This window comes from Pleurodeles waltl, chromosome 12, assembly GCF_031143425.1.
Source record: "Pleurodeles waltl isolate 20211129_DDA chromosome 12, aPleWal1.hap1.20221129, whole genome shotgun sequence".
Classification (NCBI taxonomy): Eukaryota; Metazoa; Chordata; class Amphibia; order Caudata; family Salamandridae; genus Pleurodeles; species Pleurodeles waltl.
Genome location: NC_090451.1, coordinates 707,306,166 through 707,333,472, shown reverse-complemented (window position 1 = coordinate 707,333,472; position 27,307 = coordinate 707,306,166).

Sequence of the window (27,307 nt, the reverse complement as noted above, 5' to 3'; positions counted from 1 at the left end):
CACTCTGAGCAGGACAATTATCCCGTATCACAAGTGGGAACTTGACCAGGAGGTTCTCAACCAACTCTTCGGATATGGGGCAGACCAAATCTCAGTCTGTTTGCCACATACGAGAACAAGAAATGCCCCTATTACGCAAGCTGGCTTCCCCGAATAGGGACGTGGGAGAATGCGTTTTTGATGAGGTCAGGGGTCTATGCCTAGGCTTTTCCTCCGATCCCACTGATACCAAGGGTTCTCTTCCAGGGGATCCTCATCAATAGTCATAAACATTGAATATTCCCGCCCTTGTGCGGGGACCCCGGAGCATATATAAAATACACACATATAAAATATGAAATATGCACGAAAAATATATATATAGCATTTTTAGTAGAAACATTTTTCATACTAAACTCATATATACATGTGTAAAACAGCAATGCAGGCTATAATCATAAACAGGCTAAAATGCTTTATTTCTATGAAGTTTTCTTATTTTTTTATTTTTTTTCATTATCAAATTACAATAGAGAATAAATATCTACCCAAGCCCCCAAAACTGGGCTTAGGTAAATAAGCAGTAGTAATCACTAGAGAAAAAAGAGAAAAAACTACATTGAAAAACAATGGAGCATTCTTAGCCAATAGGCTGCATGCAGGTTAACACAGGAGAACCATAAAAACTTTGGCACCGTGCCTTTAAGACCCTGAGCACCTCCAGTATCCCACCATGCCTCAGGGGTGAAGGAAAGGTGACAGTTGGTTCACAGTTAGGACAGTTCTTTTTTCCGGCTTCTTCTGAGAGGATCCTGGAGCATTGAGCTCTCAGTTTTTCTGAGTTTTTCTCAGAAAAATCCTTTAAAACAGCGTTTTTTCCTGTTTCACTCGACAGATAACATCTTTGTCTGAGTTTGGCAGTTTTTTCCTGACAGAAAAATGCCTTCACTTTTTGTCAAATGCCCCTCTTGTGGGAAGAAGAAAGCCCAGACAGACCCACACTCTCTTTGTATTGTGTGCCTGCCTCAGAGTCACTGCCCTGACACTTGCAAGCACTGCAAGAATATGTCGAAGAGGACTCTGAAGGACAGAGAAAAGATCAGACTCCATGGGCTTCATGAGAGGCAGAAAACATCGTCCTCTTCACTTCCCAGGCAACCAACAGGCCATTCTCAGGAGAGAATGGCTAGGTTGACGTCAGCAGGTAGGAAAGTACCTGTTTGTTCCCCGTCGACGTCGTCGCTGCCACCGTCTCACGGGCATAGATCGCCGGCGACGGCAACCCGCCCGACGTCGAAGGATACGGCGTCGAGGGAACATGGCCATCGCAGGGGCATATCTCCGTCGACGGCAGCCCGCCGATCGACGTCGAGCCATCACCGGGGTGCCCGTTCGCCGCCAAAGACTGTACGCCCCCCGGCGTCAAGAGACACGACGTCGAAATCGCCACGACGGCATGAGCGGCATCCGCCGTTGGCCGCCCACCGCTCAACGTCGAGGCACACGACGGCGAGTAGGTCAAGGTCCAGAGATCGCCGCTTGACGTCAAGGCACTCTACGTCGAGGCACTCAACGTCGAGGCTAGAACAACCGGTGTGCCCTTCGACATCGGCACAGCAGTCGACGTCGACACAGGTTGTACCTGTCTCGCAGGGGGTAGACCATCGTCCTCCAGCAGATAAGGCTGCACCATCTCCAGTGGTCTCCATTCGGAGCGATTCATCTCGTTCGAGAGCGGCATCATCGGGGCATGTTTCACCCATCAACTTATCACCAAGATGGTTGGAGAGCCTTAATAGACCAGCGGCCTCCCCAGATTCTCAGTACTCTCGAATGTACTCTCCTACTGCCTCTCTCCCGAGAACACCATCACCGAAAGCGCGGGCAGGACGGGCTCGTTCTGCTCCTCACCAACCGACCGCGAGGCCTGGGCGTTCTGTTACAGCATCTTGCAGCAGGTCTCGTTCCCAACGGCGATCCAGGTCAAGATCACGACACAGAAGATCACCCTCTTGGTCATCGTCAGGATCATCTGTCGGGCGTTACTCCCCCACCCTAACAGATTCTCCACCCGCTAGGATCTCACCGGTAGATGACATTTCCACTTTTAACGAGGTGCTGTTAAGGGGAGCGCAGAAATTAAATATTGAGGTTCCAGAGCCATCTACCTCCTCGTCAGTCATCTTTGAGACTCTGCAACATAGATCAGTGTCGAAAAAGCTACTGCCTCTAGTGCCTGGTTTGTTGCAGCCAACCATGGACACTTTTCTGGCCCCAGCCACACTCAAATCTGCCCCGGCTAGGATTCTGAAAAAATATAAGGCTCCCGAACAGGACCCTTTATTCCTAAGAAAGGATCCGCCACCGGACTCTGTAATATTGGCCGCAGCACGAAAAACCCACTCGGTGGCATCATCCTCCACGGTCCCCCCGGATAAAGAGAGCAGGCATCTAGACTCTCTGGGGAGAAAGATGTGCGGTACGGCGGCATCGGTAATGAAAGTCTCCAGCGCTTCTGCACTCCTGGGCAGGTATGACCGTTCTCTGTGGGACTCCCTCAACAGATTCACAGAAAAATTGCCCAGAGAAGACAGACAGGATTTTCAAGAGATCCTGCAAGAGGGATGCCTGGTATCCAACCAGGTCATCAGCGCGGCGGTAGATGGGGCGGATTTAGCTGCACATGGGTACGCACATGGAATCTGTGCAAGAAGGTCTTCCTGGCTGAGACTGACTGGTTTAAAGCAGGAAGCATAACAGCGCATCCTAAATCTCCCATTGAGCGGGAACTCGCTATTCGGTATCCATGCAGATGAAGAAATGGCCCGCATGAAGACCGAGGTGGACACCATGAGGGCAGTAGGCCTGGAAAGGAAGAAAGATTTCAGGCAGAGGTATAGGCCTTATGACAGGCGCCCTTTCCAGCAGAGGGTTCAAACCCCTCACTGGTCCCAAAGGCCACAACAACGGCAGGGACGCCCTCTTTTTCAGGCTCGTAAGACCACAAGGGAGCGAGGATCAAGTAGACCTCAGCAGTCCACACCGAAAGCGCCGGCCAAACAATGAGATCTCGCTTCCCTCGACACTGTACACCACTCCGGTGGGGGGAAGTATCACGGTTTATCTTCACGAGTGGCACTCTATCACAAAAGACAAATGGGTGCTCAACATTGTCTAAAATGGCTACTCTCTTCTTTTCAGACAGCCTCCACCACACTTGCCACCAGCCAAATGCAATCCATCTCATCTCAGCCTGCTGCGCAGAGGCTCTCGCCCTCTTACAAAAGAAAGCAATAGAAAAGGTTCCACCTGCACACAGAGGAAAGGGGGTTTACTCCCGTTATTTTCTGGTGGCGAAAAAGGGCCGAGAGGGCGTTTTCAGACCAATTCTGGACTTACGGCTGCTGAACAAGTACATAAGAAAACAGAAGTTCAGGATGCTAGCTCTTCACCTGATTTTCCCTCAACTACATCAGGGAGACTGGATGTGCTCCATCGACCTGCAGGATGCATATTTTCACATCCCAATAGCTCCCGGGCATCGGAAATTCTTGCGCTTCCAAATAGCTTTACAGCACTATCAGTTCAGAGTTCTACTATTCGGCCTGAAATCTGCCCCCGCGTCTTCTCGAAATGTGTGGCGGTGGTAGCGGCACATCTTCGAAAACAAAAGATCTTCATCTACCCATACCTAGACGACTGGTTACTGAAGGCTTCCTCTCCGGATCAGGCGAGAAGCCATCGGGACATTGTACTCAGGGTTTTCGAGTCTCTAGGTCTTCAAGTCAACTACCAAAAGTCAACCTTGATTCCAACACAGAACCTTCACTACCTGGGAGCTATACTAAACACAGAGCTCCAAAGAGTGTATCCTTCGGAGGAACGACTATTATCAATAGACAGGAAGTGTCAAGACCTGTTAAAAGCCAACGCACCTCAGGTGACATCGCTGCTGGGCTCCATGGCATCATGCATTTTCATTGTCCCCAATGCCAGGCTGCACATGAGGCCCCTCCAAGAGGCATTGGAGAGCAACTGGAGCCAAAGGACAGGTCGCTGGGAGGACAGAGTGCGGCTACCGACAGCGGAACTTCACTCATTGCAATGGTGGATACACAGACCTCACCTGTCAGTAGGTGCTCCGTTTCACCAGTTAGTTCCATCCGACACTCTGGTAACGGATGCGTCTCTTCAGGGATGGGGGGCTCATCTGGGTCCTTTTCAAGCTCAGGGCCTGTGGTCCGACAAGGAAAAGAAGTACCACATCAATCTGCTGGAACTCAGAGCGGTCCATCTGGCTCTCAAGTCTTTCACTCCATTGATTCAGGGGAAATCTATCCTAATACAAACGGACAATACAACCACAATGTATTATTTGAACAGACAGGGGGGAACGAGATCCCTACCCCTATCTCGAGAGTCGCAAACGATATGGCATTGGCTCCTGGCCAGAGGAATGTCACTTACAGCGGTTCACCTGCCAGGTCAACAAAACGTGGAAGCAGATTTCCTGAGCAGACACCTAGAGGACGCACACGATTGGGTCCTACACGGCGAAGTCGTCGAAGACATCTTCGCTCAATGGGGTCGACCTCAATTGGATCTCTTCGCAGACGAAGTAAACAAGAAATGCCCAGACTTCGCATCCAGGTTCTACTGTCCGGGATCTCGAGGGAATGCCCTGTTGATCGACTGGTCAGGGATATTTCTCTACGCCTTTCCACCGATTCCCCTCATACCGGCAGTGATCAACAAACTTTACAAATCCAGAACCAGAATGATTCTCATAGCCCCACAATGGCCCCGTCAATTCTGGTACACAGATCTCCTCAACCTATCGGAAAAACCTCACAGGAGGCTGCTGTGCAGACCGGATCTTCGGAGCAGGATGGAGGGCAGGATTCTACATCCCAACCTACCCTCTCTGAGCTTAACAGCATGGCTCCTGAATTCCTGCAGTATGGACACCTAGGGCTCTCGCAGGAGTGCATGAACATCTTGAAAGAGTCCAAACGACCTTCCACGCGGCGTTCTTACGCTTTTAAGTGGAAGAGGTTCTACATATGGTGCTGTCAACAAGGTCAGAATCCCATACGGGCTCAGGAGGATGTCATACTGTCTTATTTACTTCATCTGGCAAAGTCCGGTCTGCAGGTATCATCTATTAAGGTACATTTGTCTGCCATTACAGCCTATCGTAAGTCTGTAGGAGGCTGGACTGGCTTGTAGTGAGTACCAAGGGGTACTTGCACCTTGTACCAGGCCCAGTTATCCCTTATTAGTGTATAGGGTGTCTAGCAGCTTAGGCTGATAGATAATGGTAGCTTAGCAGAGCAGCTTAGGCTGAACTAGGAGACGTGTGAAGCTACTACAGTACCACTTAGTGTCATATGCACAATATCATAAGAAAACACAATACACAGTTATACTAAAAATAAAGGTACTTTATTTTTATGACAATATGCCAAAGTATCTTAGAGTGTACCCTCAGTGAGAGGATAGGAAATATACACAAGATATATATACACAATAGCAAAAATATGCAGTATAGTCTTAGAAAACAGTGCAAACAATGTATAGTTACAATAGGATGCAATGGGGACACATAGGGATAGGGGCAACACAAACCATATACTCCAAAAGTGGAATGCGAACCACGAATGGACCCCAAACCTATGTGACCTTGTAGAGGGTCGATGGGGCTATTAGAAAATAGTTAGAGTTAGAAAATTAGCCCTCCCCAAGACCCTGAAAAGTGAGTGCAAAGTGCACTAAAGTTCCCCCAAGGACAAAGAAGTCGTGATAGAGGAATAATGCAGGAAAGACACAAACCAACAATGCAACAACGATGGATTTCCAATCTTGGGTACCTGTGGAACAAGGGGACCAAGTCCAAAAGTCACAAGCAAGTCGGAGATGGGCAGATGCCCAGGAAATGCCAGCTGTGGATGCAAAGAAGCTTCTACTGGACAGAAGAAGCTGAGGTTTCTGCAGGAACGAAAAGGGCTAGAGACTTCCCCTTTGGTGGACGGATCCCTCTCGCCGTGGACAGTCGTGCAGAAGTGTTTTCCCGCCGAAAGAACGCCAACAAGCCTTGCTAGCTGCAAATCGTGCGGTTAGCGTTTTTGGACGCTGCTGTGGCCCAGGAGGGACCAGGAGGTCGCAAATTGGACCAGGAGGTAGAGGGGACGTCGAGCAAGACAAGGAGCCCTCTTAGCAGCAGGTAGCACCCGGAGAAGTGCCAGAAACAGGCACTACGAGGATGCGTGAAACGGTGCTCACCCGAAGTTACACAAAGGAGTCCCACGTCGCCGGAGACCAACTTAGAAAGTCGTGCAATGCAGGTTAGAGTGCCGTGGACCCAGGCTTGGCTGTGCACAAAGGATTTCCGCCGGAAGTGCACAGGGGCCGGAGTAGCTGCAAAAGTCGCGGTTCCCAGCAATGCAGTCTAGCGAGGTGAGGCAAGGACTTACCTCCACCAAACTTGGACTGAAGAGTCACTGGACTGTGGGGGCCACTTGGACAGAGTTGCTGGATTCGAGGGACCTCGCTCGTTGTGCTGAGAGGAGACCCAAGGGACCGGTAATGCAGCTTTTTGGTGCCTGCGGTTGCAGGGGGAAGATTCCGTCGACCCATGGGAGATTTCTTCGGAGCTTCTAGTGCAGAGAGGAGGCAGACTACCCCCACAGCATGCACCACCAGGAAAACAGTCGAGAAGGCGGCAGGATCAGCGTTACAGAGTTGCAGTAGTCGTCTTTGCTACTATGTTGCAGGTTTGCAGGCTTCCAGCGCGGTCAGCAGTCGATTCCTTGGCAGAAGGTGAAGAGAGAGATGCAGAGGAACTCGGATGAGCTCTTGCATTCGTTATCTAAAGTTTCCCCAGAGACAGAGACCCTAAATAGCCAGAAAAGAGGGTTTGGCTACCTAGGAGAAAGGATAGGCTACAAACACCTGAAGGAGCCTATCAGAAGGAGTCTCTGACGTCACCTGGTGGCACTGGCCACTCAGAGCAGTCCAGTGTGCCAGCAGCACCTCTGTTTCCAAGATGGCAGAGGTCTGGAGCACACTGGAGGAGCTCTGGACACCTCCCAGGGGAGGTGTAGGTCAGGGGAGTGGTCACTCCCCTTTCCTTTGTCCAGTTTCGCGCCAGAGCAGGGCTAAGGGGTCCCCTGAACCGGTGTAGACTGGCTTATGCAGAATTGGGCACATCTGTGCCCAAGAAAGCATTTCCAGAGGCTGGGGGAGGCTACTCCTCCCCTGCCTTCACACCATTTTCCAAAGGGAGAGGGTGTAACACCCTCTCTCAGAGGAAGTTCTTTGTTCTGCCATCCTGGGCCAGGCCTGGCTGGACCCCAGGAGGGCAGATGCCTGTCTGAGGGGTTGGCAGCAGCAGCAGCTGCTGTGAAACCCCAGGAAGGGCAGTTTGGCAGTACGAGGGTCTGTGCTACAGACCACTGGGATCATGGGATTGTGCCAACTATGCCAGGATGGTATAGAGGGGGCAATTCCATGATCATAGACATGTTACATGGCCATATTCGGAGTTACCATTGTGAAGCTACATATAGGTAGTGACCTATATGTAGTGCACGCGTGTAATGGTGTCCCCGCACTCACAAAGTCCGGGGAATTGGCCCTGAACAATGTGGGGGCACCTTGGCTAGTGCCAGGGTGCCCTCACACTAAGTAACTTTGCACCTAACCTTTACCAGGTAAAGGTTAGACATATAGGTGACTTATAAGTTACTTAAGTGCGGTGTAAAATGGCTGTGAAATAACGTGGACGTTATTTCACTCAGGCTGCAGTGGCAGGCCTGTGTAAGAATTGTCAGAGCTCCCTATGGGTGGCAAAAGAAATGCTGCAGCCCATAGGGATCTCCTGGAACCCCAATACCCTGGGTACCTCAGTACCATATACTAGGGAATTATAAGGGTGTTCCAGTAAGCCAATGTAAATTGGTAAAATTGATCACTAGCCTGTTAGTGACAATTTGTACAGAGAGAGCATAACCACTGAGGTTCTGGTTAGCAGCGCCTCAGTGAGACAGTTAGGCACCACACAGGGAACACATACATATAGGCCACAAACTTATGAGCACTGGGGTCCTGACTAGCAGGGTCCCAGTGACACATAACAAACATACTGAAAACATAGGGTTTTCACTATGAGCACTGGGCCCTGGCTGGCAGGATCCCAGTGAGACAGTGAAAACACCCTGACATACACTCACAAACAGGCCTAAAGTGGGGGTAACAAGGCTAGAAAGAGGCTACTTTCTCACCCCCCCCCCCCCCCCCCCCCAAACGAAGGACAATAAGGCTAACCTTGGCCAGTTGAGACTTTATTGTCTAAGTGGTGATAAGTAGAGAGTAGCTCTGCAATAGACTGGTTACTCCCTTTATCATCCACTATATGGTTACTTCCCTGTGGGGATGTAAACCACCCTGTTTGAAGTTTTTTAGCTAAGCAACAATGTGAAGATGTATTTTCAGAGTTTCTATCAGTAAGTTTTAGTTTAGAGCAGCGGGAATTGTCCACTGAACCTATTTGTAGTGATGGAAATGCCAGACAGGGATGCTGTCTCAGAAAAGCCATAGCTGGGCAAAAACTTTGTCCATATGGCTGGAAGAGAGAACAGGGATGCTGTTTCTCTTTAGTTGGAGCAGGGCAGGGATGCTGTCCTATGAGCTCCACACTAGGGCAGGGATGCTGTCCTAAGTGTTGTGAGGCAGTGCAAGGTTTCTGCACTAAAGTTTCTCTGGGAGGGTTGGAGGGATGCTCCATGTTAACTAAAATGGTGTTCTTTTTCTCACCAATGTTAGTTATCCCACAGAGAGGTACTTCTACCTCAGGGAGTCCAGCTTTGCCAGCTGATGATTCCCTTGGAACAGGTGCCACCCCAGGAGAGGTTTCTCCCACCACAGGAATGGTATCCTGAATGGTAGGGTGATTAGGGGATACTATGATACCCTTTTTACCTGTTGATGGAGAGGGATCCTGAGTTTTCAGGCCTTCTCTCCTTTGCTTTTTCATTTCAGTAGAAATGAGAGGGAACAATTCCTCAGGGATGCCCAGCATGGCTGCATGGGCATAAAACTCTACATCAGCCCAACCTGAGGCCTCTAGGTCATTACCTAAGAGACAGTCTACAGGTAAGCTAGGTGATACCACCACCTGCTTAGGGCCAGTAACTCCACCCCAACTAAACTGAATTATAGCTAAGGGAAGAAACTTAGTGGAGTTATGGACATCAATAATTTTATACTGCTGTCCAATGATGTGTTGTTCAGGAGCCACTAGGTTTTCAGTCACCAAAGTGATACTGGCACCTGTGTCCCTGTAGGCCAAGGCCTCAACACCATTTATTGAAACTGTCTGCCTGTACTTATCCATTGTAAGGGGACAAGCAGCCAGTGTGGCAAGGCCAATGCCACTAGGTGTGACAGAAACTGTCTTGGGACTGACTACCCCAGTTTCTACTATGGACCCATAAGTGAACCCAACTACACCCTTAACTTGACTGTTGCCAGCAGTCCCACCACTAGTACCACTACTGCTAGGGGCACTAGAGCTTGATGTATTAGTGGTGGTAGGCTCAGGGGGTTTACCTGGACAGGACTTATCCCCTGGCCTATGGCCTCTGTTTTTACACACAAAGCACCAAGGCTTTTTAAATTGTGTAGGTTGAGAAGAAGAGGAAGAATTTGTTTTATCCCCACCCCCTGAAGAGTGTTTAAGATTTGAAGTGGGATCTTTGGTTTTTCCCTTGTCCCCATGCTTATCTTGAGATTTTTCACCATCTTTCTTCTTATTGTTCTCTTTGTCACCCCCTGTATGAACATTTCTGTTCACCTTTGTTCTGACCCATTTGTCTGCCTTCTTTCCCAATTCTTGGGGAGAGGTCAGATCAGAGTCCACTAAGTACTGGTGCAACAAATCAGACACACAATTATTAAGAATATGCTCTCTCAGGATCAAGTTATACAGGCTGTCATAATCAGTAACTTTACTGCCATGTAACCACCCCTCCAAGGCCTTCACTGAATGGTCAATGAAATCAACCCAGTCTTGTGAAGACTCCTTTTTGGTCTCTCTGAACTTTATCCTGTACTGTTCAGTGGTTAAGCCATAACCATCCAGGAGTGCATTCTTAAGAACTTTGTAATCATTAGCTTCATTTTCTTTCACAGTAAGGAGCCTATCCCTACCTTTTCCACTAAATGATAGCCATAGGATAGCAGCCCACTGCCTTTGAGGGACATCCTGTACAACACAGGCCCTCTCAAGTGCAGCAAACCACTTGTTAATGTCATCCCCCTCCTTATAAGGGGGAACTATCTTATGCAGATAACCTGGAATCATGCTCTTTTGCAGGATGACTATGGGGAATACTGCTGCTGCCACCATGGGTTTCTAAACCCACTTTCTGTCTCTCCTTCTCTACTTCTAAAGTCTGTCTATCCAAATCCAGCTGTTGCTTCTTGAGCTTCAGTCTGGTTTGTTCCACTCTCAATCTATTGAGCTCCCTTTCTAACAATCTGTCATCAGGGTGGGTGGGAGGGACATGCCTTGAAACAGAAGTATGGTGAGAATGGACAGAAGGAGACCTGTCCCTTACAGAGGGCACCCTAACAGCTTGGCTGACAGTGTAATGTGAGAGCACATCATCTGTATGATGTGACTCCACCTCAGTACTAACTATGCTAGACTGTCTTGTAATGGGAAGGCTAAGAAGTTTCTTTCCTGAACCTTTTCATGGGGGAGTCCCTGGATCAGATTGGGAACCATTAGCACTTATTGGGAAGCATTACTGTTTAGACTCAGATGCAAGAGCAGATGCCCAAGTGGGGCAGGCCTCTCTGAGAAACTTATTTGCATAATACGTATCTATTCCTGCACTTCTATTAGGCAGTCCGCAGAGTTTAGGGATGGGCTTTCTAATCTATTCAATGTTTATGACTATTGATGAGGATCCCCTGGAAGAGAAGGATAAGTTACTTACCTGTAAATCCTAGTTCTCTTCCAGGGGTATCCTCATCAAAGTCGTAAACAACCCACCCTCCTCCCCGGACGCACGTCTCCTAGAAGTGCAGGACAGATTGTCTTTCGAATCAGTTACACAGATTGTCACCATAAAAAAGTACTGACCTAACTGTGAACCAACTGTCACATTTCCTTCACCCCTGAGGCATGGTGGGATACTGGAGGTGCTCAGGGTCTTAAAGGCACGGTGCCAAAGTTTTTATGGTTCTCCTGTGTTAACCTGCATGCAGCCTATTGGCTAAGAATGCTCCATTGTTTTTCAATGTAGTTTTTTCTCTTTTTTCTCTAGTGATTACTACTGCTTATTTACCTAAGCCCAGTTTTGGGGGCTTAGGTAGATATTTATTCTCTATTGTAATTTGAATATTCAATGTTTATGACTTTGATGAGGATACCCCTGGAAGAGAACTAGGATTTACAGGTAAGTAACTTATCCTTATCAGCAAGATAAAGACAGAAGGATGTCACCTTCTGCTAATAGCACCTAGGTGGCCCAGGCAGATGTGGTTCACAGAACAACTCGTTCTCGTAAAAGCCACATGTGGTACTCAGACGGATGCCAGCCCTTTTGACCATGCACCAGGGCCAGGTCAGGCATCCGGTTCCATCATATCTACACTTGTCGGCCTGGCTCCTGAATTCAATGAATACGCCACTTTAGACATCTCCTCAGAATGTAGGGCAATCCTAGCCAAGGCCAGGGAGGACACCACCAATAAGACTTACAGACTGAAATGAAAGCGTTTTTGTGTGTGGTGTGCTGCGGAAGGAATCCACCCTATCTCTTCGCTTCTGGAGCAGGTACTTCCGTATTGGTTACACTTGGCAAAATCTGGACTCTCGTATTGCTCCATCCGAGTGCACGTGGCAGCAATTTCAAGGTACAGCTGGTCTCAAAACACTGCCTCGTTATATTCTACTAGGATTGTGAAACAATTTCATAGGGGTCTTTTTCTAGCCTTTCCTCCGGTGCGTAAACCCCCCTCCCCCCTCTTTGAGCCAATCCACAGGGCGGAACTGAAATTCATTTCATGGAAAACGGCGTTGTTGCTGGCTCTTACTTCAGCCAAAAGAGTTGGGGCCAGATGTATCATCACAGCCCTCTGCGATTCGGTAATAGCGATTTTTAAGAAATCGCTATTACCGACTCGCAAAGTGCCATGTATCACATTTGCGATTCGGTAATAGCGATTTGTTAAAGATCGCAAATGCTATTACCGAATCGCAAATTGCGATACCGGCCCTATTCGCAGCTATGGGCCTGTTGGCCCATAGCTGCGAATTTTTTGCATTTCCAAAATTGCGATTTCTGAACCAGAAATCGCAATTTTGGAAATGCAAATCCCCAGGGTGCTGGGGCCTATGGCCCCCTCTGCTGCACCCCAAAAATGTTTTGGGGGACATGTAAGGTGCACTCATGCCAAAAGGGCATGTGTGCTTTACATGTTCAATTTAAAAATGCATTTTAAATGCATTTTTTAATTTTGCACCAGGTTACCACCTGGTTGTAGTCCATGGTATTTTGCATGTGCAAAATGCCATTCTGCGAAAAATCCCAATTTGCGATTTTTTGCAGCATTGCCTTGCGATGTGGATTTTGCGAATCGCAAATTGCGATTGGCAAAACCCAGGTTGCAACGCAAGAAATCGCCATTTTAGCGATTTCTGCTTTGTGGTCTGCGAATGCCTTTCATGCATTGCAGACCACTGTTTTGCACTCGCAAACGGCCGAATTTTGCGATTCGCACCGTTTGCGAGTGCAAAACATTTTCATACATCTGGCCCTAAGTGACATACAGGCCTTCACCATCAAAGAGCCTTTTTTTCAGTTCACGACAACCTGCGTAATTCTTAGGATGAATCATAAATATATTCCGAAGGTACCCTCAAGTTTCCATTTGAATGAACCAGTGATTTTGAAAACCTTTTTTCCTAACCCACAGACGGTAGCAGAAAAAACGTTGCACTCGTTGAATATTAAGAGGTGTTTGAAATGTTACCTTCGAAGAACGCAGAACATCCTCAAGTCATACCAGTTATTTGTGGCCTTTGGGGATGCGAGGAAGGGCTTCCCGGTGTCTAAACAGACTATTGCCAGGTGGGTCCACCTGGCAATCCAATTCTGACATGCTCAAGCAGTAAATCGCTCCACAGCATGGTTAGAACCCACTCTACAAGGGCGGTAGCCACGTCGGCAGCGCTCTTCATGGGAGTGCCCTTACAGCACATTTGTAGAGCGGCCACATGGTCCAGCCAACATACTTTCACAAGACACTACTGTCTCGAAGAGACGAATAACATGGACACAGCTGTGGGGCAAGCAGTGCTGACGCATCTATTCCGTTAAGGTGAGCCTCTATGGTCATCCCGCCTTCCCCTAAAAGGATATGTGAACTACGCTTCCTTAATCTGGTCAAGGTTAATTTTTCTGCTTATAATGATTATTGTGGTTATTATTGTTGTAATTAGCTTGATAGTTATCGTGATGTTACTCCAGTATTGGAACTTTCATAGATTCACATTCTTGAATCATTCCCCGTTGTCGAGATGGAAGCCCCCAGTATAAATTACACAAGTAGTGTTAAAGTATATTAACAAAAAGGCCTGAGGCCTCTTCACTTCAACAGTCTATCAGAGTCATTTTAGGAAAAAGGACCAAACTTGAGTATCCACCAATCAGGTGACACCACCCTCTAGAATCCTCCTGAGAGAAGCTCCAGCACCTCATATTTTCTACCGCACGTTGAGCTCTGCTCTTTCTTCACACCTTTTGAACTAGATTCAACAGATTTTTCTCTGAGAAAAACTTCTGTGACATGATTGGGAAAACATCTTCAACATGTCTAATAAGGAGAAGAAGGGTTTATTCAGAAATTGCAAAACCTGTGGCAAGAAAAGACTACATTCTGAAGACCCTCACCAGGATTGTATATACTGCCTCTATCCAGACCATTCAGCCAAGGACTGTAAGGTTTGTTGTACCTTTTCCTCTAAGACTCTTAAGGATACTGAAGGCAGATTATTGATATGGCTGCAAAAACTTAAATACAGAGAGAATCTAGTTTCTGACTCTGATAGTGATGACTCTTCAATATCTAAAAAGTCATCAAAAAGGGCGAGATCAGACACAAGATCTCCCTCCCAACACTCAAGAAAAGCCCACAAAAGACTGCTTCAGGGTCTTACAAGGGCCGCAGCCCATCTACTTCCCTTCAAAAATCTTCCAGTAAAGGGGAGAGAGGTCATGCCAGCAGTTCAGAGAGGCATAGAAAATCCTTCTCTGTCCCTCCATCTGTGCCTTTCAAGAGACCATCCTCTACTTCTGCAAAAAAGACACAGTCGACGACAGATTCATCGTCGACGAGACCGTCGGTGAGTGCTTTTCCAACGGCAACGACGACTTCAAAATTTCTACCGTTGACGGCAGCTCTGACGATGACATCGTCGACTACTAGTGCCCTACCGTTGACGAGAGCGGCATCGTCGACGGCTCTTATGACGTATCGGCTTTACCGTCGTCGACGACCTCGTCGACGGTAGACTCGTCGGTGGGGATGTCATCCATCAAGATCTCCATGCGTTCAGCATCTACGACACCGCCGCCGCCGAAGTCCATGTATGCGCTGTCGACAACATCGTCGACGACACCGTCGATGAGAGAAAACCATCAGAAAACTCATGAGAAACTGACCCCAAAGCATACCTCACCTAGGAAGGTAGCCTCCCTTATTCCTATGCATCTGTTAGAGGAAGATGAAGACTCGGACTAAAAGGGGCCATTTGGAGCAGCCCATAGTCCATCACAATTGAATGTCAAGTATCAAGACGAGGACGAGTTTGATGAATCCTATGACCCTCAGTTTTATGGAGAAGACCAACAATATCAACAGGGGGCATACATTCCATCCTCCTTATTGTCTGACCTCAGAGCAATGTTAGCTGATTACAGCAAGCGTTTTCCTCCTCAAGGGGAGCAACCACCTCCATCGCCCGTCTCTGGGGCTACCACTCCACGTCAGAGACCAGTTTCTTTACCTCTCACAAACGTGGCTACTCCGGATATGACGCTGCCTCACGATACGGACATGTTAGAAGGGGATCACGAAGAAGGGGAGCTCCTTGACACTCATTCCGAGTGGGATGAATACATCATCCCTGCTCCTCCTTCTCCTTCTCAATCAAAGGTGGAGTTCCCATGAGACGACACTGGAGGATTTCACAATCTCCTAGAAAGAGCAGCTAAACGTTTCACTTTGCTAATGCCATCTAAACAAACAGACTGTTTTCTCTACGATTTTTAAGAGCTGTTTCAAAAATCTCTGCGCTCTATTCCGTTGGTTAGCTATTTATGGGAAGAAGGCCTAAAAGTCATGCACAATCCTGCTACTGTCACAGCAGTACTGCCTCATTTAGACAAGAAGTACAAGGCACCGGACGATGCACCGGCATGTCTAACTGGACATCTTCATCCGGACTCAGTGGTGGCTCAGGTGGCACAGAGGAAGTCCGAAAATCCGTCTGCCCCGATTTCCGCACCCCCAGACAAAAAGGGTAGACGATTAGATAACATCGGAAAGAGGTTTTCCTCTATGGCTAGCCTAGTGGTAAGAGCTGCTAACTCACTAGCGGTGTTAGCTAGGTTTGACAGGCAGCTATGGGCAGACATCGCCCCACATATTAGCCAGTTGCCGGAGGACGCAAAATCAGAGGCAAACAAGACATTCAAAGAGGGTCAGCGCACGTCAGCGGAACTCATTGACTGTGCAATGGACATAGCCACTACTACATTGCGACAGCTTGCAGGGGCAGCTGTTCTTAGAAGACAAGGTTGGCTAAAGGCTACTTCATTCTGGCCTGAGGTGCAGAATAAGATTTTGGACCTACCTTTTGATGGCCAGACGTTATTCGGCAAACATATCGACGAGGCTTTACAATCTGTTAAGTCTGACACAGATACAGCAAGGTCATTAGGGACTCTCCAATTTCGAAAGCCTTCCTTTCGAACTAGAGGACGTGGCCAACCTTCATATAGAGGAGGATATCAGCAGTACAGATATTCCACCTATCCTTCCTCTTCTCAACAGTACCGTCAATACTACCCCCAAAGGCAGCCGCCGCAAGCAGCTTATGGTAGATCTGGCGGTAGGGGAACGCTCAACTTACCCTGCTAAAGACTCGGCTCGTAGAGCCTGATGCATCCGAGGCGCCGGCTACACCCAACTCTCCTCCATTGGTTCTAGGCGGAAGGATATCCCTCTTCCTCAAACAATGGCAAGTCATCACATCAGACGAGTGGGTCCTCCAATTACTGAAACAGGGCCACACTCTAGAATTTACCGAACTGCCTCCCTCCAATCCTCCCCGGAGGACTCATGGCGTGTCCCACAGTAGACAGGCAACAAAGGTTACTGACACTAACAAAATCAATACAGAAAAGAAGGTGTGTTTCTGTCCGCCTGTTCAAGTCACTGTTGGGCATGATGTCATCATGCATACCTCTGGTTCCTCTCTGCCAACTAAAGATGCACCTGTTACAGGAGCAATTAAATCGCCAATGGCTCCAGGTTTCGGGAAGCTTCTAAGATCGAATACACATAACCCCAGCAATAGCCAAAGCACTGACATGGTAGTCTCAAGCGCATCATCTGTCCATAGGCCTTTCGTTCCTACATCATCTGGCTCCGTGGACCATCACTACGGATGCATCTCTGGAGGGTTGGGAAGCCGGCCTACAGGATCTTCAAGTAAGTGGCAGGTGGCCACCACAATTGACAGCGATGCATATCAATTGGCTAGAGCTCAGAGCAGTGTACCTCGCTTTGCAGGCTTTTCTCCCGAAAATATCAGGATCGCTGTAGGAAGTTGGCTCTGTATGTACTATTTCAAAGTAAGAAATAGCATGCACAGAGTCCAAGGGTTCCCCTTAGAGGTAAGATAGTGGCAAAAAGAGATAATTCTAATGCTCTATTTTGTGGTAGTGTGGTTGAGCAGTAGGCTTATCAGAGGGTAGTGTTAAGCATTTGTTGTACCCACACAGGAAATAAATGGGGAACACACACTCAAAGACAATTCCAGGCCAATAGGTTTTTTACATAGAAAAATGTATTTTCTTATTTTATTTTAAGAACCACAGGTTCAAGATTTACAAACAATACTTTAAATGAAAGGTATTTCACCTAGGAACATTAGGCACTTTGAATTAGCAAAATAGCATATGCAGTTCTCACACAAATGGCAATATGCTATTTTAAAACTGGACACTTAGTGCAATTTTCAACAGTTCCTGGGGGAGGTAAGTGTTTGTTAGTTTTGCAGGTAAGGGTTCAAAGTTGGGTCCAAGGTAGCCCACCGTTGGGGGTTCAGAGCAATCCCAAAGTTACCACACCAGCAGCTCAGGGCCAGTCAGGTGCAGAGGTCAAAGTGGTGCCCAAAACACATAGGCTTCAATGGAGAAGGGGGTGCCCCAGTTCCAGTCTGCCAGCAGGTAAGTATCCGGGACTTCGGAGGGAAGACCAGGGGGGTTTCGTAGGGCACCGGAGGGGACACAAGTCAGAACAAAAAGTACACCCTCAGCGGCACGGAGGCGGCCGGGTGCAGAGTGCAAACAGGCATCGGGTTTGCAATGGAGTTCAATGGGAGACCCGGGGGTCTCTTCAGCGAAGCAGACAGGCAAGGGGGGGGGGCTCCTCGGGGTAGCCCCCACCTGGGCAAGGGAGAGGGCCATCTGGGGGTCGCTTCTGCACTGGAGGTCGGATTCTTCAGGTCCTGGGGGCTGCGGGTGCAGTGTCTTTACCAGGCGTCGGGTTCTTAGAAGCAGGCAGTCGCGGTCAGGGGGAGCCTCTGGATTCCCTCCGCAGGCGTCGCTGGGGGGGGCTCAGGTGGGTCAACTCTGGGTACTCACAGGGTCGCAGTCGCCGGGGAGTCCTCCTGTAGTGTTGGTTCTCCGCAGGTCAAGCCGGGGGCGTCGGGTGCAGAGTGGAAAGTCTCACGCTTCCGGCAGGAAATGTGCAGTCCTTTATAGTTTGTTTCTTTGATGCAAAGTTGTTTCTTCTTTGGAGCAGAGCCGCTGTCCTCGGGAGTTCTTGGTCCTTTTAGATGCAGGGTAGTCCTCTGAGGCTTCAGAGGTTGCTGGACCCTGGGGAACGCGTCGCTGTTGCAGTTTTTCTTGAAGTGGGGAGACAGGCCGGTAGGGTTGGGGCCAAAGCAGTTGGTGTCTCCGTCTTCTCTGCAGGGCTTTCAGGTCAGCAGTCCTTCTTTGTCTTCAGGTTGCAGGAATCTGATTTCCTAGGTTCTGGGGAGCCCCTAAAAAACTGTCTTGATTGTGGCTACACCCTCTTTGTGCCTCCTCCCTGAGGGGAGGTGGCCACATCCCTATTCCTATTGGGGGAATCCTCCAAAATCAAGATGGAGGATTTCTAAAGGCAGGGGTCACCTCAGCTCAAGACACCTTAGGGACTGTCCTGACTGGTGGGTGACTCCTCCTTGTTTTTCTCATTATTTCCCCTGGACTTGCTGTCAAAAGTGGGGGCTGTGTCCAGGGGGCGGGCACCTCCACTAACTGGAGTGCCCTGGGGCATTATAGCACGAAGCCTGAGACTTTGAGGCTCACTGCTAGGTGTTACAGTTCCTGCAGGTGGGAGGTGTGAAGCACCTCCACCCAGAGCAGGCTTTTGTTTCTGTCCTCAGAGAGCACAAAGGCCCTCATCACATGGGGCCAGAAACTCGTCTCTAAGCAGCAGGCTGGCACAGACCAGTCAGTCCTGCACTGAACAATTGGGTAAAATACAGGGGGGCATCTCTTAGATGCCCTCTGTGTGTATTTTTTTATAAATCCAACACTGGCATCAGTGTGGGTTTATTATTCTGAGATATTTGATACCAAACTTCCCAGTATTCAGTGTAGCCATTATGGAGCTGTGGAGTTCGTTTTTGACAGACTCCCAGACCATATACTCTTATGGCTACCCTGCACTTACAATGTCTAAGGTTTTGCTTAGACACTGTAGGGACATAGTGCTTATGCACCTATGCCCTCACCCTTGGTATAGTGCACCCTGCCTTAGGGTGACTTACCTATGCCACAGGCAGTGTGAGCAGTTGGCATGGCACCCTGAGGGAAGTGCCATGTCGACTTAGTCATTTTCTCCCCACAAGCATACACAAGCTGGCAAGAAGTGTGTCTGTGCTGAGTGAGGGGTCGCTAGGTTCGCATAAGACATGCTGCAGCCCTAAGAGACCTTCCCTGACATCAGGGCCCTTGGTACCAGGTGTGCCAGTTACAAGGGACTTACCTGGGTGCCAGGGTTGTGCCAATTGTGGAGACAATGGTAAATTTTAGGTAAAAGAACACTGGTGCTGGGGCCTGGTAGCAGGGTCCCAGCATACTTCTCAGTCAAGTCAGCATCAGTATCAGGCAAAAAGTGGGGGGTAATTGCAACAGGGAGCCATTTCCTTACAATCGCACTTAGTAATAAGAACAGACAACACCACTACGATGCATTACCTCAACAAACAAGGAGGCACAAGATCTCTCACCCTCTCCAGAGAAGCCCAGAGAATTTGGAATTGGGCCTCGCAGCAAGGCATCACACTCTCAGCTGTGCATTTGCCGGGGATAGAGAACAAGACAGCGGATGCACTCAGCAGACAAAGATCGAGCTGCCACGAGTGGGAGCTGGACCAGTCGATAGTGGACTACATCTTTTCCCAGTGGGGAACGCCAACAGTAGACCTGTTTGCCAACAAAGGGAACGCCAAATGCCAGTATTTCGCAAGCTGGCATCACCAAAAGGGATCTTGGGGAAATGCGTTTTCGATAGTCTGGTCCGACATCTTTGCTTACGCCTTTCCTCCACTTCCATTGATCCCAAGAGTCCTCACAAAGATGAAGGCAGAGCCGTGCACTCTGATATTGATAGCTCCTTATTGGCTGCGCCAACACTGGTTTGCAGAGCTGCTTCTTCTATCAATCATTGTCAGCAAGGGTCCTGGGCAAAGGGAGTTTGCACATCTGAATATCCCACAGGAGTGTAGGGACATCTTGCCCAGAGCTAGAGCGGATAGTACTAATAAGGCTTATTCTTGCAAATGGAAATGATTTTGTGTCTGGTGTCATCAGCGGCAGATTGACCCACTATCTTCACCACCGGAACAAATATTGCCGTACTTATTGCAGTTAGCGCAAACAGGCCTGGCACATTCCTCCATTCAAGTACATCTGGCGGCAATAGCAGCATACAGACGCTCAGACGCTTCACCCTCGCTCTATCCCTCTCGTCTAATCAAACGTTTTTTTAAAGGGTTTTTCCTTCATTCAGACCACCTCCTCCTTCGTGGAACCTGATTATTGTTTTAGCACAGCTGATGAAGCATCCGTTTAAGCCGATTCATCGTGCTTCTCTCAAATTCCTTTCGTGGAAGGTTGCTTTATTGGTGGCTCTCACATCAGCCAGACGTGTCAGCGAAGTGAAGGCCCTCTCTATTCAAGAGCCGTTCTTAGAGTTTAAACGAGACAGGCTACTGCTGCGTACTAATCCGCATTTACGAAGGTTCCTTCAGACTTCCACATCAACGAGCCCTTAGTGTCCAAATCTTTTTTTCCTCATCCTTCTACTCCGGCGGAGAGAGCATTACACTCCTTAGACGTTAAGAGATGTGTTCAATTCTACTTGGACAGAATTGTCCTTTCAACACTCTAATCAACTGTTCGTAGCATACAGTACACCTAGACGAGGCCAACCAATCTCTAAGCAGAGTATATCCAGATGGATCGCCTCAGCCATCCGATTCTGCCACCAAGCAGCGGGTAAACCTCTGCATTCATCTGTACATGCTCATTCTACAAGGGCTGTCTCTTCGTCAGCAGCGCTGTTTGCGGGGGTTTCCCTGCAAGACATTTGTAGATCAGCAACATGGAAGAGCTGTCATACATTCACAAGGCACTACTGCTTGGAATCTCTATCTCAAGGAGAGATAGTAGTGGGTTAAACAGTCCTCAGGAATCTCTTCAGGTGAAGGTGAGCCATCTTTTTTCATCCCTCCATTCTACAACAGGTATGCACATTGTTTATGTCTTTTATGTACAGATAGAGAGTTATAATTGGTAAAAAAAAAAAATAGAAGAAGAGTGTAACATAGAGAAAAGTGGAGATAATTAACGATAGTATTGTCATACCATATGTTCTTTGAAGTATTCCTTGATATTTATTTATATATATATATATATATATATATATATATATATATATATATATATATATATATATATATATATATATATGTAGTTTTATATGGATGTATATACATATGTTTTATATATGTGTGTGTTTTGCATCATTAATTGTTACAATGGTACAATGTGCATAAGTACTGCTCTCTACTCTGATTCAAGCATGTGAATCTATGAAAGTTCCAATACTGGAGTAAGAAAATAAGTTACCTGTAACTGTAGTTCTCCAGTATTGGAATCTTTCATAGATTTACATGCGACCCACCCACCTCCCCAGAGAGGCTCATTTTCGCCTTCCTTTTTCCTTTCTCTCTTTAACGCACTTGTGCTTGGAAAATCTGAGGTGCTGGAGCTTCTCTCAGGAGGATTCTAGAAGGTTGTGTCACCTGATTGGTGGATGCTCAAGTTTGGTCCTTTTTCCTAAAATTACTCTGATAGACTGTTGAAGTGAAGAGGCCTAGGGCTTTTTTGTTAATATATTTTTAACACTACTTGTGTAATTTATGCCAGGGGCTCCCATCTCGATGACGGGGAATGATTCAAGATTGTGACTCTATGAAAGATTCCAATACTGGAGAACTACAGTTACAGGTAAGTAACTTATTTTCTTTATATTATGATTATTGTGCTTATTGTTATCTTCCTGTGAAGATTGGTGTATTGCTATCTAATAGTGGCTAGGAGTAGGTTTACCCCATTATTATTATTATTATTATTATTATTATTATTATTATTATTATTATTATTATTATTAATATTGTTATAATGTTAATACAGCTAGTACCTAGTTAGACAATATTACTGCTCGCTATTCTAATTCAAGCATGTGAATCTATGAAAGATCCCATACTGGAGAAGAAAATTAGTTACTTACCTGTACCTGTGGTTCTCCAGTATTGGTATCTTTCATAGATTCATATGCGACCCACCCTCCTCCCCTCAGAAGCTCCCCTTATAGATGAACTGTCTGCTTTACACTTGTACTAGAAAATCTGAGGGAAACAGCCTCTGTTGGGAGTGTTCTATAAAAGTGCCTATTTGGGCCATTAGGGCCTAGTGTGTTACACTGTAGACGGGTCTCAGGGCCTTAGTCTACTGAGGCGTCCGAATGGCGCTTTTCGTGCACCTCGTCCGACCCCTTTACGCGTTTCCATGGTGACGCGTGGAGGCCGCCGTACCAACGGAGCCGGATTTCCAGCTGACGGAAGGAGGAGAAAAGAGAACGGACTACGAGAAAGGGGGAGGTCTCTCGAGGAAGGAGAAAGGGAACACGCCGAGAGAGGAGCCCGCGACCCGAGGAGGAAACACGCCGAGAGAGGAGCCCGCGACCCGAGGAGGAAACACGCCGAGAGAGGAGCCCGCAACCCGGGAAAAGAGAACGCCGAGAGAGGAGCCCGCGACCCGAGAAAGGAGAGCGCTGAGAGAGGAACCCGCAAGCAGAGAGGAGAGAAAACCGAGAGAGGAAAACAAGTCCCGCCACGACCCAGGAGGGTCGTGGCTTAGCAAGGTACGGTCCCTGTTGAGGGGACAATCGACTTTAAAGAATAGCCAAAGTTATGACAGCACGGGAGGGGTTGGGTGGAAAAGAGACACTGGGAAAGGGGCAGAGAAGGGGAACAGACTGGGCTGAGCACCAATCCACTGTGTGCGAACCACTTCACCCTGTCACTCTCTATCGCAGCTCAGAAGGATTTAATCCTAAACCTGTATACCTTAACACACTGACCTCCACATCAATTCCTTCACCACCCCCCCCCCCCTTTACTAAGCTAGCCTGAAAATCCCCACACCTTCACTTACCAGTTGTCCTGTTCATGTCTTCTTGCCTTTCCGGGACCTCCACAAGAGAGCGAGAGAGAGTTGAGACCAGGAACCCAGCACCATCTAGAGAAGAAAGAAGAAAACAAATTATTAATCCAAGAAGACCCGAGGGCAGAGAACTTCAAGAAAGGACAGTGCTAGAGATTACCCATATGAACGATTGAAACTACTATACACAAGTCAATAAAATAAGTTTAAATAAATTTTTCCATAAGACATTTCCGAGTTATTTGTTTTTTACCGCCGAGCCTACCACATACACTTACTGCAATATGTATTTGAAGTTACCGTGAGGCTCCCACCTCGACGACGGGGATGATTCAGGCATGTGAATCTATGAAAGATTCCAATACTGGAGAACCACAGTTACAGATAAGTAACTAATTTTCATCCATGGGCTATTGTGCGGCCTGGCCCCTGCAAATCTTGTGGGTCTGACACCCAGGTGAGAGACTGTGACCTTGCACTCCCCAAGATCTGCATCACAGGGCACAATGCCTTCTCCAGAACCAGTGGAGAAGCCATCCACTCACCCCATCCTTCACAGGATAAAGCTCACTGGGAACAATCCCCCCCATAACCAGTGAAAGAAGCCATCCACTCACCCCATCCTCCACAGGATGAAGCTCACTGGGCACAATGCCCCCTCTAGAACCAGTGGAGAAGCCATCCGCTCTCCCCATCCTCCACAGCATGAAGCTCACTAGGAACAATTCCCCCTCCAGAACCAGTGGAAGAAGCCATCCACTTTCGAGACTGTGGCCTTGCACTCCCCAGGATCAAGCACAGGGCATGTTGCCCCCTCCAGAGCCAGTGGGCAAGTCACCCACTTGGGACACTGTGGCCTTGCACTCCCCAGGATCAAGCACAGGGCATGTTGCCCCCTCCAGAGCCAGTGGGCAAGTCACCCAATTGAGAGACTGTGGCCTTGCAATCCCCAGGATCAAGCACAGGGCATGTTGCCCCTTCCAGAGCCAGTGGGCATGACACCCACTTGAGAGACTGTGGACTTGCAGTTCCCAGGATCAAGCACTGGGCATGTTGCCCCCTCCAGAGCCAGTGGGCAAGTCACCCACTTGAGAGACTGTGGCCTTGCACTCCCCAGGACAAAGAGCAATGGGCGAGTTGCCCCCTCCAGAACCAGTGGGGAAGACACCCACTTGAGGGACTGTGGCCTTGCACTCCGCAGGACAAAGCACAGGGCATGTTGCCCCTCCAGGACCAGTGGGTAAGACACCCACCTGAGAAACCGTGGCCTTGCACTCCCAAGACAAAGCACAGGGCATGTTGCCCCCTCCAGAACCAGTGGGGAAGACACCCATTTGAGAGACTGTAGCCTTGCACTCTCCAGGCTAAGCACAGGGCATGTTGCCCCCTCCGGGACCAGTGGGTAATACACCCACTTGAGAGACTGTGGCCTTGCACTCCCCAGGACAAAGAGCAATGGGCATGTTGTCCCCTCCAGAACCAGTGGGGAAGACACTCACTTGAGAGACTGTGGCCTTGCACTCCCCAGGACAAAGAGCAATGGGCATGTTGCCCCCTTCAGAACCAGCTGAGGTGCCCCCCTTCCCCTGAGGTGCCTGACTATTTGACAACTGATGCCCCTGCAGTGTTCTATCCGGATTGGTGCAGGATTCGAGTGGGGTCTTAAACTGTGTCCTGTGGCCATGTGGGCCCTTTGCACTATGAACTGGGCAGTGTCCCTTTTTTATATACGTGCACAGATCTGTATCATGGCCAAATCGGAATTATCATTTTATTGTTGGACTGATTACAATCATTTTCGTAAATTCCTGTTGTCCTTGCATTATTCTGCAGATAATGACCGTGCTGCTCCCTCCAGGACCAGTGGCGTTTTACCATCTTTCGGCTGAGGTGCCCACCCCATTCCCCGTCCCCCTGAGGTGCCTGCCTATTTTCGACCTGATGCCCCTGCAGTGTTCTCTCTGTGTTGTTGCAGGAGTTAGGTGGGGCCTTGGACTATGTGATGTGGCCCACGGACATTGAGGACTGGGCAGTGTCCCCACATCAGTAAATATGTATGTACTTGTTGATTTGGATGCATGTATTTATACTATTTTATCTTATTACACTCACTTTAATCAATTCATTCTCTTCCAGGGGATCCTCCTCAATAGTCATAAACATTGAATATTCCCGCCCTTGTGCGGGGACCCCGGAGCATGTATAAAATACACACATATAAAGTATGAAATATGCACGAAAAAAAATATATATAGCATTTTTAGTAGACATATCTTTCATACTAAATTCATATATACATGTGTAAAACAGCAATGCAGACTATAATAATAAACAAGCTAAAATGCTTTATTTCTGTGGAGTTTAAAAAAAAAAAAATTTTTTAAACATTATAAAATTACAAAAGAGAATTAATATCTACCCAAGCCCCCAAAACTGGGCTTAGGGAAATAAGCAGCAGCAATATCTAGAGAAAAAAGAGAAAAAACTACATTGAAAAACAATGGAGCATTCTTAGCCAATAGGCTGCATGCAGGTTAACACAGGAGAACCATAAAAACTTTGGCACCGTGCCTTTAAGACCCTGAGCACCTCCAGTATCCCACCATGTCTCAGGGGTGAAGGAAAGGTGACAGTTGGTTCACAGTTAGCTTAGTTCTTTTTTCCGGCTTCTTCTGAGAGGATCCTGGAGCATTGAGCTCTCTGTTTTTCTGAGTTTTTCTCAGAAAAAAAGTTTAAAACAGCGTTTTTTCCTGTTTCACTCGACAGATAACATCTTTGTCTGAGTTTGGCAGTTTTTTCCTGACAGAAAAATGCCTTCGCTTTTTGTCAAATGCCCTTCTTGTGGGAAGAAGAAAGCCTAGTCAGACCCACACTCTCTTTGTATTGTGTGCCTGCCTCAGAGTCACTGCCCTGACACTTACAAGCACTGCAAGAATATGTCAAAGAGGACTCTGAAGGACAGAGAGAAGATCAGGCTACATGGGCTTCATGAGAGGCAAAAGACATCGTCCTCTTAACTTCCCAGGCAACCAGCAGGCCATTCTCAGGAGAGAATGGCCAGGTCGACGTCAACAGGTAGGAAAGTACCTTTTTGTTCACCGTCGACGTCGTCGCTGCCACCGTCTCACCGGCATAGATCGCCGTCGACGGCGACCCGCCCGACGTCGAAAGATACAGCGTCGAGGGAACATGATTATCGCAGGGGCATATCTCCGTCGACGCCAGCCCGCCGATCGACTTCGAGCCATCACTGGCGCGCCCGTTCGCCGCCGAAGACTTCACGCCCCTTGACGTCAAGAGACACGACGTCGAAATCGCCACGACGGCATGAGCGACATCCGCCGTCGGCCACTCGCCGCTCCACGTCGAGGCACACGACGGCAAGTAGGTCAAGGTCCAGAGATCGCTGCTCGACGTCGAGACAATCTACGTCGAGGCATTCAACGTCGAGGCCAGACCAACCAGTGTGCCCTTCGACGTCGGCACAGCCGTCGACGTCGACACAGGTTTAACCTGTCTTGCAGGGAGTAGAGCATCGTCCTCCAACAGATAAGGCACCATCTCCAGTGGTCTCCATACGGAGCGACTCATCTCATTCGAGAGCGGCATCATCGGGGCATGTTTCTCCCATCAATTTATCACCTAGATGGTTGGAGAGCCTGAATAGACCAGCGGCCTCCCCGGATTCACAATACTCTCGAATGTACTCTCCTACTGCCTCTCTCCCGAGAACACCATCGCCGACAGCGCGGGAAGGACGGGCTCGTTCTGCTCCTCGTCAACCGACCACGAGGCCTGGGCGCTCTGTTACAGCCTCTCGCAGCAGGTCTCGTTCCCAAAGGAGATCCAGGTCACGACACAGAAGATCACCCTCTTGGTCGTCGTCAGGATCATCTGTTGGGCGTTACTCCCCCACCCTAGCAGATTCTCCACCTGCTAGGATCTCACCGGTGGATGACATTACCACGTTTAATGAGGTGCTGTTAAGGGGAGCGCAGAAATTGAGTATAGAGGTTCCGGAGCCAACTACCTCCTCGTCAGTCATCTTTGAGACTCTGCAGCACAGATCAGTGTTGAAAAAGCTACTACCACTAGTGCCTGGCTTATTGCAGCCAACCATGGACACTTTTCTGACCCCAGCCACACTCAAGTCTGCCCCGGCTAGGATTAAAAAAAAATACAAGGCTCCCGAACAGGATCCTTTATTCCTAAGAAAGGATCCGCCACCGGATTCTGTTATATTGGCC